A 24576-nucleotide genomic window follows, 5' to 3' on the forward strand; every position below is an offset into this window, starting at 1 on the left:
AGATAAAAAAAAAATCAATTCTGACGTACAAAATCTAAACCTCTGTAATCAACCGCAAAAATCCCTCATGTGTTAAATAGTGTAATATGCGAAAAAGCTTAAATTAAATCATTTATAGCAAAGTTTTCCTACTGAGCACGTTTATAGACAATTTTCGGGCGCTTAATCTTTGGATATAAATCGTCTGGCCATCCTGCTAAAAATTAGGCAGTTTTATTTGTTTCTACTTGCGCTTAGCACGGGTAGCACCCACTTTGTCACCCTTCCGACAAGCCTGGTTGGATCCGCTGATGGCGGTGCTTCATTAATCTCGTTTAGGGATTGCAGCCCAACTATAGTTTAGCTTTGACAGAAAGTAACTCCCGAAAGGTTTGCCGACAGACCGAAAGAACGATCTTGATGTCTCGCTTGGGAGTGCGTCAAAAATTATCCACTCGGTAAATGCTTTAAGTTTCCCTGTGACGGATATTCTATGACTAGACATCCTATGCTCCATTAATTCTTAGATAGAAATCTCCTTGTAGATAAAACGATTGACGTTTTATAGTTAAGTTGCTTTAGGATTTTAAGCATCAAGAAGAATGTACCTTTTTCATTTGCCGGTTTACTATAAAAAAAATTAGATGGTAGCCAATAGGCTTGACTTATGAAATGAAAATTCGCCTCTATTTAACTACATGTTTTAACTAAAACCTAAAACAAAATTAGTTTGCAGCCGCAATCCTTGCTAATAACATCTGACGAAGATATTGAAAGCTTTTAAATGCGTTTTCGAGCCCAAATCATGGCATTTAATATCTGACGAGGATTTAAGCTAATGAGCTATTAATAAGAACTATAAAAACCATGGTGTGTAGCGGGCACGACAGGAAGCGTTTGAACACAAGTAAGGCACGTATACATAATTTTTTGGAGGGTGGGATGGAGAGTATTAAAACATATTCAGGGAGGGGGCGAGGGTGCCGACACTATTGTTTGCGGCTTTTTAAATTTGCACTCCTCTCCAAATGTGACCCCCCCCCCCTAAAGCTTTCGGCTGCACGAAAAACTTACAGTTGTAACACTAAAAGCCGAGAAAGTTACGACAGCTTTCTATCTAACCTATTAAAGTTGTTGAAGCAGGAGCAGAACGATAAAGTTCATTGGTGTTACAGCGCTGCCTATCTTCAAGCTGCCCCCACCCATCCCCTGCCTATTTTTCGGGTCATGGCGATAATAAATTGGTGTTATCATGAGTATTGAAAATTATATCGAACATACGTATGCTGAAATCATAACATGCGAAAAAAAATCCAGTTTGATTTTATTTATATTCAATTATTTTAACAAAGCTTAGCCTACGTACTGAACTTTGTGTTGATAATTTTTTAGAATCTAAATAATTACGCGTTTACGAAGCAGCTTTGTATATGAAAGAAAAAACTATTAACTTGAAAATTACTTGTAACTTTACACCCCTTGAGAATATAAAAAGCTTTGTTTTATGCTAATTTTACTGGTAAATATCGACGGTGGCCTCATTCCGTTGATGTTATTAGAGTTAATTATTGGGGAGGAAAAGTATATTAAGAAGTAATAAAATAAGGTTGTTAGTTAATTTTTTTTGGTTTATTTAAACCGTATCCCAATTATAATTTTACTTCTTACATTCGTATTCGTACTGCTTTAGTATTATCGTGGTATATCGGCGAATATCTTCACTTTTAAATGGCAATGCCCGTGGAGACATGAATTTCGTCCAAAAGCTTTGTAACTGTTATGGTACTTTCGCATTATATGGGCCTTTCTAAAAAGTCAAGTTTGGTTAATACTAATGAAAAAAAAAATAGGATGACTATATAATAGTTTATAAACAAATTTGGGCTGTTATTTTTGTTATTTCAAAACTGTTATTTTTGAATCGCCAAAATTTTACGAGATTCATAAAAAGGTGTGGCATCAAATAGTACCTAACTGTGATCAGGCCCAAAATACTTTCAGTCAAACAGTTCGTGGTAACGAACTGTAAGTAAGGAGCGACCCGGCTCAATGGTAACCAAAACTCTAAAAAACGGAATTTTGGTACCAATAGATACATCAAAAGAATCAGACTTTATTTCCGAGTTCAAATATATAAGTTTCATCAAGTTTAATCTTACCCATCAAAAGTTACGCGCCTGAGAAAATTTGGCTGATTTTCGAAAAAAGGGAGAAAGACCCCCTAAAAGCTATATAACCTTAATGACATTCACACCATTATATTCAACGTATCAGAGAACTCTACTGCATAGGTTTCAAGCTCCTATCTACAAAAATGGGTAATTTACTATTTTTTGCCAGAAAAAAGATCACCGATGCGTGTTTATTTGTTTTTTTTTGTTTTCTTTTTTCCCAAGGATAATCTTATTGTCCCAGTTGTCCTAGAATATCGTAGGAGGGTTCATTTGAACAGAAATTAAAAGTTCTAGTGCCATTTTTAAATGACCAAAATATGGAGGGCAACTAGGTCCCCTCCCACGCTCATTTTTTTCTCAAAGTCATCCAATTAAAATTTTGAGATAGCCATTTTGTTCAACATAGTCGAAAATCTAATAAATGTCTTTTACGATGACTTAATCCGCCAGAGTTCCCAGGGGAAGGGCTGCAAAGTTATGAACTTTGTCCATTGCTTACATATTGTATTGGTTATTTGGAAGTATACAGACATTTTCAGGAAGAATTTTTTTCATGGTGGGGGGGGGGGCGCCGGATTTCCAAGCATTATTTAAAAAACGATCAGAAATTAAATATAAAAAAAACAAGTTTTTTCAACTGAAAGTAAGAAGCAACATTAGAACTTAAAATGAACAGAAATTATTACGTATATGAGGGGGATCTCCCCCAAGTCATTACCTCGCTCTTTACGCTACAGTTTCTTTTTTTAGTGCTTTCAAAAGATCTATCTATTCTAATTAAACGGCCTTTAATAATAATAATAATTTATTTATTACCCACTATAAAAAAGAAGCGGAGTACATCAAGAACAAAAAAACAAAACCAAAAAAAAACAAAAAAAAAAAACAACAAAAAATCAAACTCGCACACTTAACAATTATTTACATAAAACAACGTAAATTATGGTGCACATTAATAACTGCAGACAGCGGCAACTTTCCTGAACGCACAGTCACTTTTTCCCGTAAATCAGGGAGGTCGCCTCACGATTTTAGATTCTGGTTCAGAAACCACGGAGGGAGGCACAGAAGGTACCGAAAAAATTTAAAATAATAAGTACGGATAGAATTCAGATCTGTAGGCTTCAGAATCGGAAGAAAACCAGATAAAAAAAGAAGAAAATCATTGCAAAACGAAGAATATGATTTCCCAAGTACTTTTCTATTGTACCTCCCTATATTTGCAAAAATTTTTGAATATTCAATCTGAATTTTTTTTTTTTGCATTTGACACTATCAGAGCCCGAAGTGTTTTGAGATTATTAGTAATGTGAAGACCAAGCCACCGAAAAGAAGAGACACAGGGAATAGAGAAAAAAACACAGTTAAGAGGGAGACTCGCACTCGAATTAAATGAAATATATTCGCACTTATCAACGTTCAACATAAGCCCAATCCTTCTGAACTGGTCTGAGATCCAGCTGACAGAATGTGAGAGTGCAGCCCTAGAACGACTGACAAGGAGAACATCGTCCGCATAAGCAAGATACGAGACATTAATTCCATCAGAAATTAAAGTCGAAGGCAAGGATGAAAGAATAGGAGTAGTACACAACTTAAAAATAGTTGTAGAAAGCACACCACCTTGACGGACCCCACGCCGAAGAAGCACCTTTGAATCAGAAAGTACTCTATTACATTTTACCCAAATAAAATAGTTAGAATACCAGTACTGTAACAAATCAACGATAGAAAGGTTAATATTGTTGGAAAAAAGGAAATGTGTGTGGACTATACTATCGAAAGCTTTCGAAAGATCAAGAGCACAGATATGAAGGGGAGATTTAAAAATCTCCTTTGTGATTCAGGGGTTTGTGAGTTAAATTTTTTTTTTTAACTTTTAACGTAAAGAGCGTGGTATTGACTAAGGGGAGAACCCCATCATATACGAAATAACATACGTAATAAAAAAAAAAAACAAGCGATACGGCTCAATAGTAATCGAAACTTTTAAAAACGGAACTTTGGTGTCAATAAATGTATCAAAAGAATGGGCTTATAATGCTGATTCTAAATATGTGAATTTTATTAAGTTTAGTATTACTCATCAAAGGCTACGAACCTGAGAAAATTTACCTGATTTTTTAAAGAGGGGAAACATCCCTAAAAGTGAAAGAATTTTGTTGAAAATCACACCGTCAGATTCAGCGTATCAGAAAACCCTATAACATAGGTTTCAAACTCATATCTGCAAAAATCTGCAACTTTGTATTTTTTATCGGAAGCAAAATATACGAATATAGAAGTTCGTTACGTAGGTTAATTTGTAAATTACGTCAGAACCAAATTTAGAGACAGCCATTTAGCCAAAGAAAAGTATAATTTTTATGCAAATTTTGTTTTCTTATTCAATGACGGTGAGCCAAAATAAAAACCTCATTAACTAAAAAAAGATCCGAAATTAAATAAAAAACAAGTTTTTTAAACTGAAAGTAAGGAGCGACATTAAAACTTAAAACGAACAGAAATTATTCCGTATATGGAAGTGGCTGTCCCCCCCTCAACGCCTCACTCTTTACGCTAAAGTTTGACTATGTCTCACAACTTTATTTTTTAAAACAATAAAAAACTTTAGCGTAAAGAGCGAGGCGTTGAGGAGGGGACAGCCCCTTTCATATACGGAATAATTTCTGTTCGTTTTAATGTCGCTCCTTACTTTCAGTTTAAAAAACTTGTTTTTTTTTTATTTAATAACACTTTAGAGTGACTTAAAATAGCTCTAGTGAATCAAACCAAGACGCAATCTTGTTTCTTCTTCTACTCGTATCCTCTTGGTCCGCCATACTTTCAAACTAAGAGACAAATCTCTGAAGCAGCGCCGTGAGTGCTCTTTGGGGAAGCACGGGAGATCTAACATTATTTTTCTTGGTCTTGTATAAATTTTCTCCAAACAGTAATGTAATCAGGGTTGCCACCGTCAGTATGATTTTACTAGATCTAGTAAAAAAAAAAATCGAGTAAATTTAGAGGATCTAGTAAATTTCCCGAAATCTAGTAAAAACTAGTAAAAAGTCATAACTTATCGTAAACAAAACTTTTTTTATTTTCCTTGAATTTAGGGAAAAAATTGTAGTAAACATATGACAATTTTTGCTTGTTTTACAATTTTGCTTGTCTGTCTCAGAGACAGACAAGCAGTCACCTATTTTCATAAACAGACAATTCACTTCTGGCGTCTGAAGGCCGACTAAATCAGCTTTCTGTGTATCAAATCTTACCAACTAAAAATGAAGCTATAATGACGCTTGAATTTGTGATGATTGGAAATCTATTGGAATCAAAACAAAAGCCAACCACCCAAGGTGATTAGGTGAATCTCCTCAGTTTAAAAATTTTTATTGAGGAAAAAGGAGCCTGCTGAGACAAAATTAAAAGTAATTAGAAATGTAACATTATATATATATATATTAATATATATATATATATATATATATATATATATATATATATATATATATATATATATATATATATATATATATATATATATGAACTTGTAGGTTTCCAGAATTTTCAATCATACTATGAAAACGAAAGAAAAGAGGAAAAGAGAAAAAAAAGAAGGAAAAAGGAAAAAAAGATTGTGAAAATCGTACTGATCATCCTCCTATAGTAAAAATTGATGCTTGAGGGTGCGCGTGCAGCGTAGCCACACGCGCAAAAAAATTTTTTTGAGCATTTAGTAAAAACAGATGCGATCCCGTAAATTTTTTCTCTCCGATTTAATAAATTCTTCCAGGTCAGGGTGGCAACCCTGAAGGTAATTGTAGGCTACCTATATGCTACTTTGCTTGTATGCCACCTTGCTGAGGTTACTGGTGGCAGTGCAAATCAGACTGTCAAAAATGCCCTTAGATTTGCCCCTTTTCAACTATATTATTCTAAATCCCATTCAAGCGTAGTCTAAGCAACGCACTTCATGACCGTCAGTGGTAACAAATTCAAGGTACGCGAAAATCTTTAAAATGTTGGCTACTCTTCGACGAAAAGTTTTGAACTGGGCAAGAAACATTCAATTTCATTTCATTCATTACTTTGTTTTTGGAATACTGAGACAACTTTACAAATTCTTGGGGAGGAGGTGCTAATTTGAGATCAATAATAATTTTTATTAAATATTTTACTTGCAATGAATTGAGTTTGTATAAAAATTGTATTATATAACCTTCTGAATTACATTGGATACAATTCCAAAGCTGTGCCAAAGATAGTCTGAAAAATGCGATAAACCGAAAAATTAAACTTGAAAATTCTATGAAGAAAATTTTTTCTCTGAACTAGTTAGAACTAGTCAACCAGGTACCGGTTAAGAAAGTGGTAAACACGCGATAAGTGAAGTTTCGTTAATGATAATGAAATGAAACAAAATTGGATGAAAATATAATAGTTTAGAAACAAATTTCGGCGATATATTTGCACATTAGGGGGATGGGGGGTAAAACATAGTATATATTAAATACGTAACCTAACCTAACCCAACCTAGGTACCTTTATTCCCCCTAAACCCCAAAAAACAATAGTTTAAGTATTATAAACGCAGTGACAAACCACGGTTTCCAATCTAATTGTCTATTAAAAAAACCGTTTGACTAGATTCTTAAGCATCTTCCCTATATAATATATGGCGTGTTTATCGCTTTCTTAACCAGTACCGTCAATCATTATTTAAAAAAATACCCTACGTGAACGGTAAAATCTGATCCCAAGCAACAGCTCTAAGTGTTTAACCAAGTTTTAATATTAGTAAAGTCTTGGCGCTAGAAAAATTTTTATTCTGAATGAGCCTCATGTACACCATCCCTTCATGGGCCGAACCTCTTGTACATACATACACCTTCTGGGCGTTTAAATCCTCTCTGAACGCCTGGACGTCATCCACTACGTCGAGGAAAAAAGTTTCGGACATACAGTTCATGAATGAAATTTATGGCCAGGGACGCAGGGATCTGTTCCACAAATTTTGTTTCGTTAGTGTTTAAAAGAAGAAGACAATCAAGTTAAATATATAATTACCATAATCAAGAGAAACATACCAAAAACTAATTAGGTTATTTATTTTCATCAAATCATTCTCTATTGATTTTTTTGAAACAATGAATATTTTCTTAAGCATAAATTCTCTTATAGGAATAAAAACAAAATAATTACTAAGGTGTATTTCGAGAGACGGTGATTTTTAGGGATTCGGGTAGCACAGTTTTTCTCGCAGCGACTCGAACAGATTAAAGAAAATACATCTAGATTCGAACCAATTGGATTCGTTGGAGTAAATATGACAATACCCTATACCATAAACTGTTTTACGTATTTTAGCCGATATTCTTATGAAGAAGGAAATAATGTAGGAATTATAAAATAAAATAATTCGTTTGTAACTTAACAAAAACTAAGTGGATAATTTCTTTTTGGCACGAATACTCTCTTTGAAGATTCCTTTAGAATATCATTATTCTCTTTTACCATAGATTCCCATAATTTCATGTTATGATTTGAAATAATATTTGATTTTATGCCTCTTCCTGAAGGCCACCATCAATTTTTGTTATAGATTGAACCTTGAGGAAAGATCTTTTGTACCATATATGGGTACATGCACCAGTCATCTTCGAAACCAGCGGAAAGTTATGAAATTGATATCTCCCTCTAGATGAGAAGTGGGATTCTATGTTCTAGATAAGTAGCTAGGTTAACTATAACTGCTACTTTAAAAATAACTTAACGAATATGCTGTGCAAGTTGATTTCATTAGTTTCGAAAAATCTAGCTTTCCTTTTGTTTCTTGCTATCTCCGTATTGCGAAGTATTTTGACTAAAATGAGCTTTATTTTTATCTGTCCATTCTCAGTTTCATCACTCATCGTCAGTATTGCCGACTGAAAGCAAGGTTGAAAAAAAAACAAGGATTCTATGATTCTAGAAAAAAACTAGAATTAAACCTTTTAGTCTCCCTCCAAACCTACAAATAATGAATTTGAACTCACTTTAGATAAGACCCGAAACTTCAAAAGTTATGGGAAATCAGATGCGGCTTTAAAACAAACAGAAAAAGACTCGAATTGTTGTGACAGAGGAAAATTTTTTTTTCTTTTTTAATATAACCTATGCTGGCAAAAAGATTAAACCAAACTTTGACGGGCCCACAAAAAACTATAGTAAGCAAGGTCGAATCTGCAACCACCGTCCTTGGGTAGTTGTGAAATCTTAGTTCTTAGCCTACACGCCGTCTCTATTATGTTGCCTCCTGAATAGTTGATGCTTTAGATCTCTTTAGACTCTTGCTGTTTTCGGTAGTTGTCTATTGTCAAAGCAAGCGCTAAAAATCCTTTCGAAATAATTAATTGTTGGCTGTTGTCAATATAGTTTTGATCCCCATAAACATATGGGGACAGTAATTGCCAAAGTGGGATTAGAGAGGTTTTTACAAAAGTGACAGGAAAAATTGGAAATTCAGATTTTGTTTTTGATTTGTTAGCAAATAGGGTTTGTTAAATGATACGAAGGGTTATCCCTCTTTTGAGTTTACATATGCATTACCCCCCATAGAATATAAAATGCAAGTTTCATTTTGTAAAAACACGGATACTGACGAATTACAAGTTCCGACGATCTAATACAAATTTAGATTGAATTTGAATAAACTGTGTTTTTTTACATTTTAGAACATGATTTTGGTATATCTCGAAAGGTCGATAAGGTTTAAAAAAAAAAAAAAAATGACAGAAAAGCAAGAAAAATTATTGCCTAATAAGCCAAAAACAAATAGGTTTTAGAAAATTCAACGCTATTGCTCATTATTCATATTTAAATCTGGAGCTTTTCAGCCGAGTTTATTTATTTGTGTTTCTTTGTTATACGAGAAGGAAAAAAAGACATGATTATTGAATCTCTGGAGGAGTAAGGGTCTTAATTTACATATTTAAAAAAAATTGCTAATGCTATGGAAATATATTTTTGGACATATAATGACAAATTTATAGTTTTCACTAAATGAGATAGATCTACCTGAATTAAATATTAAAAAAAAACTGAATATAAGGAGCACAATTAAAACTCAAAACGAACAGAAATTATTCCGTAAATGAAGGGATTGCAACCTCATAAATACCTTGCTCTTTACGCTAAGGCTTTTAGCACTTTTAAAATAGCCTCCTATTCTATTTAAACGGCCCCTGTGTTTCAAAAGCCGTTCTTAAGAAATTGGAGCAAACAATTGAACTTTAGCGTAAAGAGCAAGGTATTGAAAGAGAGGCGACCCCTTCATATACGGAATAATTTCTGTCCATTTTGAGTTCTAATGTTGCTCCTTTCCAGTTTAAAATTCTTTTTTTTTTTATTTATTTAATTTCCGATTGTTTTTTAAATAATGCTGGTAAATCTGGCTCACCCTCCATGAAAAATTCCCTCCCCTCAAGGGAAACTCCTCCGTGGAAAGTTCCTCCCACGTAAAATACACCCCCGGACAGAATTCCCTCCGGAGAGTTCCATCCTAGCTGAAAATCCCCCTCCGTGTTAATTTTTTTGCAGACGGAACAGCCTGAAAAATTCTCCTTAACATACTTTCCTTTGAAAAAGACTATAATTTCCAACCGCTTTCTCGATCACTCCGGAAATCCCCCTTCCCTGGATTTTTTTCCCAGAAATCCAAACATGCTGAAAATTGACCCCAAATAATTCCCCCGGAACATCTCCACGTGCAAAATTGAGTTGGCAAAGAGAAAGTAGGACAAATAAAAAGAATTTCGTAGTCATTCTGTCAAATCCCCCAGTGTAAAATTTTCCCTGGAAAATTCACCCCAGAAATTCCCCTTCCCACGGGAAATTCTCCCTATAAAAACCCACCCCAAATACAACTCTCCCTCCGGAAAATATCTGTATATTTCCCAATAACAATTACTAAACGAAAACAGTGGGAAATTTCCATAGCTTACAGGCCTCTCACCGCGGACTTTGGGGGGTCATGTTACCCCTAAGGATATAGTTATTGGATCTCTTAACTATGCTAAAACAAAATGACTATCAAAATTTTGATCGCATAACTTTGCGGAAAAGGGGTGTTAGAGGGAGGCTAGATCCTCCAATCTTTTTGGTCACGTAAAGAGTACTAGAACCTTTAATTCCCGTTTCAATGCACCCTCTCCCGATCCTCTAGGACTATGATTTTTATACCATCATCCGTGGGAAAAATAGGAAAAAAATCAACACGCATCCGTGATCTTGCTTCTGGCAGAAAATTTAAAATTCCAGATTTTTGTACATAGGAGCTTAATACTTCTACGGTAGGCTTCGCTGATATGCTGAATTTGATGATGTGATTTTCATTAAGATTCATTGACTTTAGGTGGTGCTTCGCCCCTTTTCGAAAATCAGGCCATTTTTCTCAGACCCGTAACTTGTTGGGTAATACTAAACTCGATGAATCTTATATATTTGGAATCGGCATAATAAGCTGATTCTTTTGAACTATCTATTGATATCGATATTCCGTCTTTTAGAGTTTCATTACTATTGAGCTTAGTCGCTCCTTACTTGCAGTTCGTTACCACGAACTGCTTGATAATCTTAACCAAAACTGGCCACGGCAGTACATTGGGGGCTTGATTGTATTATTAGTATGAGTCTAGGCGCAGTAGCCTAATGGCCCTCATCCTATACAATCCTCCGCAAATTTAGCAAATGCAAAGATTATTATGAATCTTTTCTCTCCCTTAGAAATATTGCTATAAAGATATTTAAAGGAATCGAAATATTAATAAAAATGTTTATTACCTGTCATCGCATTTTGTTAAGAATTTTGGATTAATTTTACATGAGGTGTTTTTCAACTAATGAACGATGTAAATAAAATACTCGATTACTTTCATTTAGCTAAAAAAAAATCAATTAATTAATGTAAAGAAGCTTTATCCGTATTGTTTTATGTCACAAATTGTGTGCTCCCCATTTAATGGTTTATTCAATGCTTGTGCCACCTCTTGGATCTCGACTATTTCTTTTTTTTGGCTTGTGTACTTTGTGGGTTTTCTAAAAACAACCAAACGAATAAATTAATTCTGATGACATAAGTCTAGATTTGTTCGGCAAGAGCAACCAACAAAATGTTTTAGATAGTCAGAATGAGTGACTGAGTTCAAACAGTGTGTAAAAAGAGGTTTATGTCTGATAATGTAGGCCTACGCATATATAATATATATATATACAAGACCGTATCCAGAGGGGAGGGGGTTTAGGTGGGAGCACCCCTCCCCCCGAAATGTTCGTCTGACTCGTAACACGTAACAAAAATGTATATAAACAAATTTCTTATGTATTTTTTGAAGTTTTTTGTGTGTAACCACTCTCCCCCCCCCAAAAAAAAATTCCTTGAGTAAAAAAAAAAGAAAAAAAAATCCTGGATACGTATGTTTTATTTCATATATATATATATATATATATATATATATATATATATATATATATATATATATATATATATATATATATATATATATATATATATATATATATATATATATATATATATATATATATATATATGGGGTCTGTTTTAAATTCAGGCTAAATTACGAGATATAAAAGGTCAGGTGCGTCTTTTACGACTAGCACGGCAGAAAAGACCTTACAGAGCTAGAAGTACCATAAGAAAATGACATGACATTTTAAGATGGACCACTTGATACTCTGGCAAACATGTGAGAATTTCCATTAACAACGAGTTTATTATGATTGTACGAGTAACATTAGTAGATCCAGTTTTATCCTATGGGACATTGAAATGATTATTTGGTATCTGGTCATTTGTCATACATATGTTTGCTCAAGAACTTATGTGCCCTTATTGTGAATGTTTATATTGACCAAATTACAAGTGTTATCCTCACATTACTCAAATAAAGGGTTACCCTCGATTCCAAATTTGAGAAGGGCCATTTGTGTTTACTTGGTCTGCAAACAAAGATTAGGATGATTGAACGAATTGGATAGATGGAGCCTTTTCATCGTGGCTATTTCTGTTGAAAGTGACGTTGACCTTGGTAAACCGAAAGGCGGCAAATGATTAAGCAACATTTAAGGGAACCTCAAAAATCCCTCTAAGCTTTTTTCTTAAGTAGATATTCACAAACCAAGCTTTTTTCTTAACTAGATATTCACAAGCCAAGCCTGTTTACTCTACTATTTTTCTTCTGATCGAAAATTCTGAGAGTTCGGTGTCATAGTGCGTGATAAACTTAACTTTGATGTTCACAAACAAGTTTTAATGCCCCCGGTGAGAAAAGTAATTAAGGCATTTGGATAGGAACTAATTTATCTTAGAAGCCAATTTGACAATCTGCTAAAAAAAATTCCTTGACCAGGTGACCCGCCCGACATTATCAAGAGTTCACTGTTTGTTATACTTTTCTTTGAATAGTTTAGAACCTTAGACCCTTTAATGATATTTTTAAACGAATTCCTCAATCGTTAATAAAGAATTCGAGCGATTTAGGTACTAATCTAAAAAATTGTCGTTTATGGGCTAGAGAGACATAACGTCTTCTTCCAGCGTTATAAGAGCGTACACGTGCAAATGATGCGCTCGTTTTTTCACAGAAAAGTTAGTATTTTCTTGGCAGTTCCAAGACATGGATTTTCAACGATGGCTTTTCCATGCCATCAAGTAGGATTTGAAAGAGCTAGGAAGTCACTACAATTTTATATAGGAAATGATCCAACACAGAGAAAATCTCTCGAACTTAAAAGGCAGCCTAAAAACACCCAAAATTAAGTGTCAATCTAGCAAAAAAAAATGTAGTTAGAAGGACACCATGAACATGCCCCTATTGAACAAATACGGCCTTTATACAAACGGAACATCAGAAAATGTGATTATCCTGTGGAGAACAATTCAAGTTTTGAGTGAATTCGAACATAGCGTAAAATACTCTCCTCTAACTGGCTAGAGAGTAGACAGGGTCTTCAGCCTCCGCGATTGCGTGGAGGGGATTTAATGTCTTGAACAGCAAATTGCACGATCAGATAAAGCTATACAACTGATCTAGACAAAATATAATATTTATTCGTACAGTAGGCTGTCGATAAGATTTGTCTTTCTTTCTGGTGTTACAGATGTATTGTAAACATGCATAAAACTGAAATAAGAAAACAACATTTCTTATTATAAAACAAACCTTAAAAGCTAACACAGACATAAGGCTTTTAAGCAGTGTTTTAGAAGAGAAGCCTTTCAAGGGGTAGTTCTACCACGTAAATGATGGTACCTAAGCAAAAATTACGATTCATCCTAAAAGAATACGTAAAGACGCTACTTATATCTTGACCATAGTCCTTGGATCATCGTGGGAACAGGATTTTTATGTTTATCAGTAGTTTTGGGTCTTAAAGGCAATAACCATTCTATAAAAATGTGTTTTTTCAAAAAAAAATTCATTATCATGCGACCATTATCATCATTATCATAGTATTATAGTTATTATTATATGGCCACGCATTGTTTGGCTAATACACTCACTCCAGGCCCTTGGATACCCAAGTGGTATAATCTCCATGTTAGTGCTGGTAATTTTCTAATAACATTTTGAATTTTCTTAATCTGGCTTTTGAAAAATATATTATTGAATCATAATTTAATTATGATTTAATCAAATCCAAATCGGGATTTTGCAAGCAAAGCTATGGGTATCAGGCAAATCTGGCATTGACGATCCAAGCACGTTTGGTTGGCAGTCCATCATGAAATCACAGAGTCAACTTCGGCCAAACCTGTAATCAGTTAGCGCAATGAGCCACTTTTGTAGTTTCGCAAAAACAAAATTTTTATTAGTAAAACTACAAATAGTAAAACTATAGTTTCTTTAAACGGAAGAAATATGAAGATTCGGGCTGCACCTTTCATCCCACAGAGCATTTTGACAAAAGTATTCAAAATCTCCTTTTCATTGTGATTGATCAAATCAAGACGTTAGACCATACATTCTTCCCCTTTCAGAACAAGGGTACTGGGGGTTTCAAGAAGTGATGGGGAAATTGTAGATAAACAAACGAGTTAGCAGAAATAAAATAAATTCATATTAGCATGCTTGTTTTATGCTACTGGTTTAGAGGAATCAGCAGGAGATTTTGCTCCAGCAGCAAACTAACTGGACAGTTCACTTAATCAACTAAAAAACTATTTTATGTTTTTTTTAGATATTAGCTTTGAAATGTTTAACTAACTCTACAATGCATATGTTCATAACAATATTTCGAAGGCATGTAAGGAAATTCGTGCCTGGTGCCGAGACAACTCTTCTTCCAATTAATGACATAGCACCAAAAAGTTCTAAGCTGGAAACATTTTTCAATTACATTGTTTAACTTCCAAAAGTGCAGGCTCAAAACTCTAGGCTCTAGACCAGTATTATCATTTGAATTTGTAATTATCTTTATTTTAGTCCCTTTTTTAAGATCTGGATTGTTCTAAACTATATCTCCTTTTGTCTGCCACTCACATAATTAATTATCGTTTACTTTGAAGTAATGTAAATATAGATCTACAGACAATGACATTACTTTTTTACCGTTGTTTTTTAATAGGGAAGATGGAGATGCATCCCAGACCCCCTAAATTCTTGAGATTTTATTCTACAGTTTTTCAATTTTTTGCATAATTCGAATGCTTTTGCAATTTTTTTTCTAATATTTTCATCTCTACATCATAAACGTTCTACCTCTGCGGTCTGGTGGGAGAATCTAAGTAACAAAACATCTAGTAAAAACCACTTCAAAATGTGCAACAATATGCATATCTGTACATAGAAGCGTGATTTTCAACAACCTGAGGATAAATTTTGCCCCCAAAAATTTTGGATGTCCTCCAACTATTAAATTAATTAAATACCGCTATAAAAACAAAATCTTTGCCACACAAATCCCGAGTCACTCGGATTAGCTGTAAGGTATAATTAAAAATGTTTATGTACAGCTCGATCAAAATATCGGCTCCGAAAATGCAGCACTAAAAGCATAAATTTCTTATTGGATGTTGGTCAAAGCTTAATGGTATACTAAAAGGATGAGTGCGCCAGGTTGCCATAAATGTTAGTAAATGTCATGGTTTAAACGATATTCTAGTTATCATAATACTGTGATTGATTTGACAGTTCATAGGGGGTCAAAAGCTGTAGAATTAAGATGTCAGTCAGATACAATAACAGAAAAACGTGCTAAAATTGCTTAGCTGTACAATGGCTATGACCCCACTCTCTCCCCCCACTATGGATAATGACTGTCCAGGGTGTCATTTGGAGATTATGCTCCAACAAAGGCTAAGATATGTGTAAATTTTAAATCAAAATAAAAGAAAGAAAATTCTCAAAACTGGGTAAAAAAAAGGGTATTCTTATGTCAAGCTTTACACAAAAGAATTTTTGATCACAGCTCTCCCAAAAGGATCACTTACAATGGAATTATCCAATACCAGGATTTAGTTAGCGCTAATCTGAGCCAATCAGAGATTCAGAATGTTTCATGGAATTTTTTTATTGGCATCAGCTAGAATCTCATTGAGTAAAATCCCATGTAGAATGGGCCTAAAGGAAAATTACTATGGCTTCTCCTGCTGGAGCCTCACAAAGAGTGAAATAAGGCCAATAGGATTGGGAATTTTTAAAAATCAAATATGAAGAAAATTACATAATGAACAACTCAGCTCTAATCGAGATCGTTTAATTGTAAAAGAAAAAGGTTTGGATTCGTTAAAACGAACAGAAATAAACTGTGACAAATATAGCCAGAACTGTAAGTAAGGAGCGACCCGGCTCAATGGTAACCGAAACTGTAGAAAACGGAATTTTGATACCAATAGATACATCAAAAGAATCATATTTTAATGCTGATTGCCCATATATAAGTTTCATCAAGTTTAGTTCAACCTATCAAAAGTTACTTGCCTGAGAAAATTTGCCTGATTTTCGAAAAAAGGGGGAAAGACCCCCTAAAACTTATATAACCTTAATGAAAATCACACCATCATATTCAGCGTATCACAGAACCCTATTGCGGAGGTTTCAAGCTCCTATCTACAAAAATGTGGAATTGTGCATTTTTTTTGCCAGAAGAAAGATCACGGATGCGTGTTTATTTGTTTTTTTTTTTCGAGGGGTGATCGTATCGACCCAGTGGTCCTAGAATATCTTGAGAGGGCTCATTCGAACGGAAATTAAACGTTATAGTGCCCTTTTTAAGTGACTAAAAAAATGGAGGGCAACTAGGCCCCATCCCACGCTCATTTTTTTCCCAAAGTCACCCGATCAAAATTTTGAGATAGTCATTTTGTTTAACATGGTCGAAAATATGATAACTATGTCTTTTAGGATGACTTAATCCTTCGAAGTCCCCTGGGGGAGGGCTGAAAGTTATGAACTTTACCCAATAATAACATATAGTAGTGGTTATCGGGAAGTATACAGACGTTTTCAGAGGGGATTTTTTCTGGTAGGGGGGGGGGCGTGGGTCGGGGATATGTGGGAGGATCTTACCATGAAGGAAGTTTTCATGGGAGAAGGGACATTGCTGTGAAGGGGGCACCGGATTTCCCGGCGCCCCCAAGTTTTTTAACTGAAAGTAAGGAACAACATCAAAACTTAAAACGACAGAAAACATTACGTATATGATTGGGTTCATCCCCTAGTCAATACCTCGCTCTTTAAGCCAAAGATTATTTAGTAATTTCATAAGAGCTATTTATTCTAATTAACTGCATTGGTGCTTAAGGGGTCATTTTTACAACAAAATTCGAACTTTAGCTTAAAGAGCAAGGTATTGACTAGGGGGCGAACCCTCTAATATACGTATTAAAAATATAATAATATAGAGGTTTGTTACGTAAGTTAATTCGTAAGTTACGTATATTTATTACTAATAAAAACGTTCGTAAATAAAATTAAACAGGTTTCGAGAAAGCCATTTAACCAAATAAAAGTAAAATTAATATTCAAACTTTTTTTAATTATTCATGTACGGTGAGCCAAAGTCAAAACCTGCATTAATTCAAAAACGTTCAAAAATTAAATAAAAAAAAACAAGTTTTTTTAACTGAAAGTAAGGAATGATGTTAAAACTTAAAACGAACAGAAATAAGTACGTATATGAAAGGGGCTGTCCCTTCCTCAACGCCTCGGTCATTACGCTAAAGTTTGACTTTCTCACAACTCTTTTTTTTAAACAATGAAAAACTTTAGCATAAAGAGCGAGGCGTTGAGGAGGGGACAGCCCTTTTATATACGTAATAATTTCTGTTCGTTTTAAGTTTTAACGTCGTTCCTTACTTTCAGTTAAAAAAACTTGTTTTTTTTTTATTTAATTTTCATTCTAGATTCATTCTGAAAGAAATTTACTCTGTCTCTCACATTGCTTAATTGTTAGACCTTTCATTGTTGAAGAATTGAAAAGATAGCGTAAATGGTGGGTTTTTTATGGAGGGACCAGCCCCCTTCTCTCATAAGTTGTTTCCTCTTAAGTTTTAACATTGCTCTTTACTTTCATCGGAAGAGACTTGGTTTTGTGTTTAATTTCTATTTCAGAAATTTTCGAAACCCTCAAGGCTCTTGCCACGTTATTTAAAACCATGTGACTATAGCAGCATCCAAATGGTCTTTGTAAGTTGTTTCAAAGTCTTTCTATATTGCCCGTATGTTTTTTTTTTTATTATACAAATGCTTCTAATAATTTTTCGTAAAACAAAAAGGTACGAACAGGAATTACAGGGAAGATCAAACTAGATATCCTAACTGAAGTAAAGAACGAAGTTTAAACTTAAAACATACAGGAATAATTCAAGGGAAGGAACAGGCTGTCAAACCTTGAAATTTTGTTGCACATAATAGATTGCACAGTTTATTGAAAACACGGAAAACATATAAATCAGTATTCAGACTTGACGCTTGAATGTTTTGCACGTAGGTCGTGTGCAATCAGGTAAATGAAATCTAGTTAGTATATGAATTTCGCAATTTCGTTTTCGATGAACGATTAGCAATCTAAAAAAAATCTATTCCATTGCTTAATGATGAAAAATAATACAAAAGTAAACCTTCTACAAATGTAAAGATCGGACTAACAATAAAAGTAAAAAAAACAAAACTAAAAAAGAACACAAAATAAATCAACCACAATGGGCGGCCAGATAGCTGTTTCTGTACGCACTAGTATAGTTTGCCTGCGAGTTCTCCTAGTTTTAAACTTATATCTGGGAATGCGTAAACACATATAATGTCTCGATTTGTATACCCTGGAGGCAGATAGAGTAAAAAACGAGAAAATCCGAAATGATACAAGTAAACTGAATTGATATTTTTTATGAAAATTTGGGTGAAATCCGAAAAAATACCAGCGGTCTGTAGAAACCAAATATAATTTAGCAAGAGACTTTATATTACGTGTAGCCTACCTCGATTTGTAACTATTTTGGAGTATCTCAATTGCTTTCTTCTTGCAATCAGCCACGGCGAGAGTCTGGAAAGATTTTAGTATTGTAACAATGTTAATTCTGAGCAATAAAAAAAGAAACCGACAGAAAAAGAAAAGAGATGCAAACTATAGGAATCATACTATTACTATTAAACGAAAGATATTCACACTCAAAAGACTTAGAGAAAATCTAGCGGTTCAAACTTTAAGTTCTACCATTGGACTACACAAGAATTTAAATCGGGGGGGGGGCTTACTACTTTGAGAACAGCTTGAAAAAAAGGCTCATTATATGGGAAATATACGGATCTTAACAATTAGTTGACGCAAAATTGATTTTTGCTATGCTAAATTATATCAAAAAATAGATGCTAGGCTAGGTTTTAAACGCCGGTTTTAATGTTGGTTATTTTTCTGTTCGATATAAGTTTTCCAAATACTCCTTGATATTGATCACAACACTATTGAGAAACTAGTGTGATCACACTTGGTTAATAACTGATAAGAACTTAATAAGTTACAAGAAACGTACGTAAAGGCCTAGACACTTAATCACGAATTATCCCTTCGTCGTGGTTGTAACGGCTGTTGCAGACAGTAAACACCGAACCAAGGTTCACAGAAACGAAAAATTTAAATGTGCTTCTAAAGAAACCGCACTAAATTTCCTCAATTTGCTTATTCAGAAGTGCTCAATATTCCCGAGATCAAACTTCATAAAGTTTCAAAATTAGAAAAAAACTAGGGTAATTTGAAATGGAGGTGAAAACTTTCAAAAATGGTGTAAGCTCTTAAAGAAGGAAAAAGTGTTTTTTTTTGTGAATATTGATATTTAATAAAAATGAATTTTCTCTCATCACACCCGTTCTGTTTAGCTTAGTACTGCCGACTCTCGATCTTGGGAGGAAGCTGATTCACATCTTAATTTGAAGCAGCCATTTTTCAACTGTTAGTCGTACCATATCAATTATCAGTCGTACCATACCATATCAGAAGCACCATCTATGTTATTTGTTTATATTAAAACCAGGCCTTAGAGATCTATGAGCTATTCAGAAGCGACCGAGCCCAATTTTAGGGGTTTTAGGCCTCTAGGTTTGTACTTATTCCCATTTTAGCGTTGATGTAAAATCTTCAAACGGTTTAAAAAGTGGATTTCTTAAGATTGGCTTCTAAAAGACTCACGTGTTTTATATATTTCCACCAAGTTTCTGTGAATAAAAAAATCTAGAGGAATATGATATAAATAATCATATTTAATATCAAACGAAACTATTACAAAATTTAGTAGAATAGAAGAAGTGTTGAAAGTACTAGGGAATTGCCCTGGTCGTGATCAATAACCATTTAGGTTGGTTACATGTATTTATGTTTGAATTACAGGAAATCACCTCTAAATAAGGAAGACAATAAACTTCGTTTCCAACTGAGAGGGTATTTTGACGGCTTTTGAATTGTTTGAAAGGCGTAATTTGTGTCTCTTTTGCAATAGCGATAAGGTTTTGAAACTTTTTTGAAGTTTTGACGGTAGAATTAAACCCTAACACAGTAAAGTTGTTGTCATTTGAGACAATAAGTAGTACATCCAAGATTATAAATATCATTCTAGGGGCAATCATGGGAGAGGGCAGATGGGCTTCAGTTCCCCTTTGTTAAAAAACCAAATATATTCCCAAGCGCAAAATTATTTAATGTTTATAAAATTATGATGCTTCTGTGGTAAAATTTATTCCTGTTTTTTTTTATAATATTCGTGTCATATGAAAAATCAGTAATATGCTTAGGGACCGAGTATCATGAATAACATGATCACTTTGTCTAGAACAAGCATGCATCAAGTCCAATGATTATGTAATTGGCTATTCCTCTATTAAGAAATATTGCCGATATCAAATGTTTTGACATATTTATAAGCAAGTAATCAAAACTGTTCTTTTCACTACTGATAAGTAATCTTCTATGTCCAAGTCGGTCAATTTACACTTTGCGAAATGTAACAGGAAATGAGATTTGTTAGCAGTTTCATCTAAGAAGTTGAGGAGCCCATTGTGGCATTGAACAATTCCACGAATGTAAACTTTCAATTGAATTTGTCTCCTAGTCCTAGTCCAATCTACCTTTAGTTTTATTCCATTGAATTGCCCTATCAGGCATTTACAGAGGAGTTTATTTTAGGAGAGCTATTTTTTCAAGGGGGAGGTGGTCGGACACCTAAAATAGGCCAATTATTATCTTTAAGAAGTATCAAGGGTTGCCCAATTTATGCCACTTGGCGTAAATCTTGGAGCACCATGTGCACCACACAGTTCCGCCACAAGCCCTGCGAAACGCCAGGCCAGTTCCGCCAAGCTTGGCACGCACCACCTGGTGTTTGTGATTTCTGAAAATTGGCAATCCCTCGAAAAGTATTCCCGTGAACATAAACAGTACTCAAATTGATTATTTGTTTTTCGCGAGATTACTCTTTTTTAAAGATACTTTAAATAAAAGAACTTCCAGAGTAAGTTGTTTTATTTTGCGTTAGCATTTTAAATCATGAGTTTCTATTTGCAACTCACTCCATGCGTTGTATTTATTCCAAGGCAACAATTTTGGCAAGTCAAAGGAATGAAGTGGCCCAACTGGAATGCAATTGCTTTGTTATATACCGCTTACCTATCAAAATGCATGAGAACTCAGCAACTCCTACCGCAGGTATAGGAGAAAAAACGGCTAAGGGCTATAAATTTTTATTGCCCCCTGTCATAAATACAGTCAAGCATAACAAGGATGCAACCAATGGGAGTTAGTGGTAAATTCGTGTCTTCGACAGGGAATTAGCGTACTTCGGTCGAAATTTTTCATGTTAAAGTAATTGGTACGCAACGGATGTCTACCTAATTTGGAATTAGCTGGAAATGTGTGAAATAGAATGAAGAGGGATATCGCGTGTTTCATCCGTTCAAAGAAATAAAATAAAAAAAGAGTTCATTTCTGTATATGGAACTTCAAAGGCTTGAAAGTTTGATGTACATGCCCTAAGGAATACAAAAATAAAAGCCAAAAAAGTAATCACCTTTAAATAAGGGGTGAAGTGTCAATTTCTTCTTTGTTTGGTTTAGACTTCCACAATTCGTAGGGTGCGTCTTTTATAGTAAATATCAATGAATTTTATACATTATGCTGTTACCAATGACATATCCAGGATTTTTGTTTGGGGTTGGGTTTCACAAAGGAAACTTTAATTTTGTTTATATGCATTTTCGTCACGTGATTACGAGTTGGAAAAAATCTTCAGAAAGTGGGGGGGATCCTACCCCGATACCCCCCCCCCCAATATAGTTCTTGGTAATTGCTATTTAGCGTACTATAGAGTGGAACACAAATAGACTTATGCAAACAGCCAAGATTGATTTTCAGTTTTATGAGGGTTTTTGTGATATTGTGACAAGGCCGCATCCAGGGGGGGGTTGGGGGTTTGAAACCCTCCCCAAATGTTTGTCTGACTCGTAAAAACGTAACACAAATGGACATAAAATAATTTTGTATGCGTTTTTAAGGTTTTTGTGTACCCCCCTCCCCCCAAAACAAAATAAAATAAAAAATTTGAGTAAAACCCCCTCCGAAAAAAATCCCGAGTGGGCCTTGTATTCTGAGACTTTCGGTGGTTGAGGCTTGCTTGGAACATACCTGACTTTTAATGGTGTTTTTAGTGGTCTCTAAACTTCTAATGGACAACAAACCTAAAAAAAACTTGTGATTTCCTTTTTGTCGTACAGAAATACAAAACTGCACTTTCTAATCGACCAACGCGACGTTAGTAATGCGTAAATGCTCTGTACTTTTATATACCGTAGAAGCACATAATTTCTTAGTACACATTGCCTTCCGACTTAAAAAGAAAATGAAAATGTAGAAGTATGTAAAAACGGGCAAAGCGTTTAATTAGTAAATTTAATTTTAAAATATTTATCAAACATTTCCATCGTTATTTTAGAAAGTCAATGTATTGGAACCCTTACATTGAGCTAAGCAAATTACTCAGTAGCAGTAAGTAGACTATAACAACAAAAAATGAAGCAAGTTCCTTGGAATTATCGATTTGAATTATGAAGAATAAACTAGACGGCCTGAGGAGGAAAAGGGCTAAACTGATTTAACTATAATTATGTTCCCATTGTGTGGCACAATTTGCTAACATGTTTAGTAAATAAATTGCTATCTTTCAAACTAGGCGTTGAAATCAGCTTGTATATTTCTTATCATAGTAGTTAAACATGACTTCAAATGCGCGTCCGGGGACTTGTGAGATTAGCTTGGTTGTTTGACTGAAATGCCGCTATTTGCTCTAGATTAGGAAAATGGCATTTTCTGTTGGAATTAATCCTAGAAAATCGGAATAATTCTTAGTTTACTGACTCGAAAATATTTATACGTCAAGAGGATTTTTCCTAGTCGTTCGTGTATTTAAAATGCATCCATTGGTTTTTCGTATCAGTTGTTTAATTTTTTCAAATTTTAATCAGTTGGAATTGTCCACACTTTATCAATGCGATAAAGTAAAGTTAAGCAAATCTGAAAAGCAAACATACCTTCAATATGCTATTACTAATAAAAAAAAGAATATTTTACGAGTGTTTTATGTATATGCTTTAAGAATATTGAATAAATGTTTGCTCATCTAATCTCAGCAGCGATTATATAAATAATTTTCACAGCCTGTATTTAAAAGGCAAGTTTAAATGAAAACTTAAAAAAAACTTATAAATTTATGTTCTTACCGCAAAGCATTTAGAGAAGATTATATACACGCTTAGAGTGTGGTTTTAGGCACAGATTATTGTTTGACTCTGGATCAGACTCATACTTCGCCCTTCAAAACTTATTGTTCATCAATTTTTAATTAAAGTCTGAGATTATCTCTGAAAATCTGCAAAAACTGTAATCATCATTCAGTGAAGATCACCATTTTCACAGTGGACTCGGTTGCTATGTCAGCTACAGCAAATCCGCAACATTGTTCACATAAACCACACTAAAGCTTATAAAATAAATGTTGCTGATTTTATAAATTCAGGGTGCATTTTGTCGAATGGAATGAAATATTTTAGAGCATCCAATAGTCCGTCGTAACACAAATGTGCAACACCTGAGAATGATTGTGACTGATGACGTAACAGATTATCGTTATTGCATGATATTCTATCTGTTGGAACCTGGAACGCCTACGAAAAAAAGACCTTTGGGCTCGTCCTCTTCAAAATCTTGATATTTTCATGATCGGTCATTTAATTTCATATATTTTCGGTAGCCTATATTTACACCTTTTAGTCTATATATACCTTTTGAAAAACGGCTCCATATTTTTTCGGGAAAACTGGTATCCTGGGGTATTCTCGCCTAAAAAACAATCTAGATCGGTCAGAAGTTAGAAAATTCGTTAAGAGCCTTAATTTTGAAAAAAAAAGATTATTGGCAGTGACGTCATTTTTATATACATCATTGCAATATTGCAATAACGTTGTCACACTTATGTGGAAAAAACGGGTAATTTCAAAAATATTTGTATGTATTTTATCAAGTGATTACAACAACCTTAAAAAAGAAAACCAAAAGTTTCAAGGTTAGTAGACAGTCGGTGTTAGAAATTGGATTTGCTTTAATAATCAAATATCTTTGAAACGATCCATCATGGAAAGACTTATCACTATGAAAAACTTATCTAGAGGTAGACCCAAAAAACAAAAATTTACAACTGTTACAAATGATAATTTGTTGGAAGTAATAGGAGTTTTTGTCCCTCCCTGAACAGTTAAAAAGTCTAAAGCCTGAACGATCATGTAAGACTAAACCAGTAAGGGCAAATAAAGCAAAGGCCATTGGCAAATTGTCTGAAGTAATGAAAATCCAAAAAGAAGAAGAAGGAGAAATGGGATTAAAAGATAAGTGACAGCGGAGTCAA

General features: G+C 34.2%; 1 protein-coding gene across 1 annotated transcript in view; it reads left to right on the top strand.

The window, feature by feature from the left end:
* cad (caudal type homeobox) overlaps positions 1–24576 on the top strand; it is a 34914-nt gene that overhangs the window by 5742 nt on the left and 4596 nt on the right. The window lies entirely within an intron of this gene.

The sequence above is a fragment of the Artemia sp. Qi Xiang Cuo genome, chromosome 2 (genome assembly GCF_049724085.1).
Source record: "Artemia sp. Qi Xiang Cuo chromosome 2, ASM4972408v1, whole genome shotgun sequence".
In the NCBI taxonomy this organism is placed as follows: Eukaryota; Metazoa; Arthropoda; class Branchiopoda; order Anostraca; family Artemiidae; genus Artemia; species Artemia sp. Qi Xiang Cuo.